Source organism: Cavia porcellus, unplaced genomic scaffold (assembly GCF_034190915.1).
Source record: "Cavia porcellus strain 051 isolate PalLab524CR breed Dunkin Hartley unplaced genomic scaffold, mCavPor4.1 scaffold_34, whole genome shotgun sequence".
NCBI classification, from domain to species: Eukaryota; Metazoa; Chordata; class Mammalia; order Rodentia; family Caviidae; genus Cavia; species Cavia porcellus.
The window spans coordinates 8,805,106-8,808,346 of NW_026947517.1; positions in this window are offsets into that span (position 1 = coordinate 8,805,106).

Here is a 3,241-nt window from a genome sequence, read left to right on the forward strand (position 1 = left end):
CTGTCACTTGAACCTAGCCTTGTAGCCTATGCTGTCTGGCCTCTGTGTACCTGAATTGCCAATAAAGGATGCAGTCACAGATGCAGTCATTTTATATTGACAAATAATTTGCAAGTATTGGCATGTTATTTTCTGCTGTTGAATCTAACTTTCATGACAAAGAACACCTAAGAAATTTATGACTACCAAGCCAACCCTACAAAGAATACTGAAAAACAGTTTTGATACTCATAGAATAAAAATACTAAGCAAGTCAGACAATTAACCAGTATGGAAAGATAACATGTCAACAGTAAACCAATATATAACAGTTATAAACATTAATGTGAATGTGCTCAATTCACCAATTAAAAGAAACAGACTGGTAGAATGGATCAAGAAACAATGGCCAATCACATGCTGTCTACAAGAAACCTATCTAATCCAAAATGAAACTCACAGACAGAAAGTCAAAGGATGGAAAACAATACATCATGCAACAGGAAGTGGAAAAAAAAAAACCAAGGGTAGCTATTTTGTTTGCAGACAATGTGAACTTCAAAGCAGGGATGATTCTAAGACATAAAGAAGGTCACTACATACTGGTTAGGGGAAAACTTCAAGAGGAAGAGATAACTATCTTAAATATATATGCACCAAATTCCAGAACACAAAGTTATCCAAAGCAATTATATATAGAAATAAAAAATCAAATAAGCAATAACACAATTCACTCAGGAGAAATTAACACACCATGGACACCAAGAGACTGATCAACCAGACAAAAATCAGCAAAGAAATAACAGAACTGAATCACACCTGTAAACTAATGGACCTGACGGACATATACAGAGTGTTCCACACAACAAAATCAGAATATATATTCTTCTCAGCATTACGTGGGATATTCTCTAAAATAGCCCATATACTAGGCCACAGAACATTTTTAAATAATTGCAAAATGGTTTAAATTATCTCATGCATTTTATAGGATCATAGAACCATGAATCTAGTAACTAATGATAAAAGAAACTGCAAAAATCACACAAACACATGGAAATTAAATAACACACTCTTGAGCAATCTGAGGGTCACAGGGGAAATTAAAGAACAAATTAAATGATACCAAAAAGCAAACAAAAATACATACAATTTACTGGAATTTGTAGGATGCAATAAAGCAGCCCTCAGAGGAAAATTTATTGCACTAACTTCCCACATCAGGAAAACAGAATGAATACAAAGAAAGAACCTGATGCTACACCTCAAATATCTAGAAAGACAAGAGCAAGTGAAGCCCAAAGTCAAAAGAAGCAAGGAAATTATAAAAATCAGAGCAGAAATTAATGCAATAGGGACTAAGAACACAATCCAAAGAATCAATGAATGAAAGAGTTGGTTCTGTAAAAGAATAAATAAAAATGATAAGCACCTAACCTACCCTATTTTAAAAAGGGAAGAAAAAGCTCAAATTCATGAAATAAGGAATGCAAATGACAAAATCACGACAGATTTTTGGGAAATTCAGAAGATTATCAACACCTATTTTAAAATAATCTACTTTCATTGGTTTAATAACACAGAAGAAATGGACAGATGGATAGAAACATATGAATTACCAAAGCTCAATAAAGAAGATGTAAAACTATTGAATGACTCAGTTTCTATTAATGAAATTGATAATATAATAATTCTCCTTACATACAAAGAAGAGCCCAGGCCCAGATGGATTCACTGTGGAATTCTTCAAGAAATACAAAGAAATTTATTGCCAGCACTCCTCAAACACTTCAGTGAAATCAAAAGGAAAGCAATTCTTCCTTAGTCATTCCTGGAAGAAATATTATTATAGTTGCAAAACCTGAGAAAGACCCTACTAAAAAAGAGAACTACAGGCCAATCTCCCTAATGAACACAGATACAAAAATCCTCAATAAAATATCGGCAAACAGGAAGCAGCAAATCATCAGGATGATACACCACAACCAAGTGTGATTCATCCCAGGCATGCAATGATGTTTCACCATATGTAAATCAATCAATGGAATCCACCATATCAATAAAACCAAAGGTAAGAATCACATGAGCATTTCTATTGATATAGAAGAAGCTTTCCATAAGGTGCATCTTCCATTCATGAAAAGAACCTTACAGAAAATTGGAATAGATGATCTTTACCTCAATATGATAAAGGTCATCTATGACAAACCAATAGCCAGCATCATATTAAATGGTCAAAAGATTAGGCCTTTACCTTAAAATAAGGCAAAAGACAATGATGTCACTCATCACTGTTCCTATTCAAAATAGTACTGGAAATACTAGCCAGAGCAATGAGATAACAGACAGAAATTAAAGGGGTAATTATAGGAAGGGAGGAAGTTAAATTATTATTATTTGCAGATGACATGATACTCTATGTAGAAGATCCTCAAAATTTCATTGGAAGTCTCCTAGATACAATAAATTCACTGAAGTAGCTGGATACAAAGTCAATACTCAAAAATCAATAGCATTCCTATACACTAACAACAAAATCATTGAAAGAGAAATAGAAGCCACACCCTTGACACTACCACCCCCAAAAATGAAAATACTTCAGAATTAACCTCTCAAAAGAAGTAAAAAATATCTATATAAGGAAAATTATAATATCCTGAAAAGAAATTGAAGAGAATCTCAGAAAATGTAAAGACATCGCTTGTTCATGCATAGGAAGACTAAATATTGTGAAAATGCCCTTTCTCTCAAAACTGTTATACAGGTTCACTGCAATCTCAATGAATATATCATCAACATACCGCATAGATCTAGAGAAATCACTCATAAAATTAATCTGGAACAAGAAGAGACCTACAATAGCAAGACAATTCTAAGCAGCAAAGGAAAGGCAAGAGGCATCACAATCCCTGAGTCAAACTTATACTACTAAGCAATTATAATAAAATCAACATGGTATTGAAATAAAAACAGATCTAAAGATCAGTGGAATAAATTAGAAGATACAACCACAACTACAAACTCAACCATCTTATCTTTGATAAAGGGGCCAAACATGTTCACTGGCAGAACCACAGTCTCTTTAATGAATTGTGCTTGAAAAACTGGCTCACTATAGGCCAAAAACTAAATCTAGACTGATGCCTATCCAGATTTACTAAACTAAAATGTAACTGAATTAAAGATATGAATATTATAACAGAAACACTAAATCTGTTGGAAGATAAATAGGGTACAATTCTTGAAGACATAGGAGTAGGTA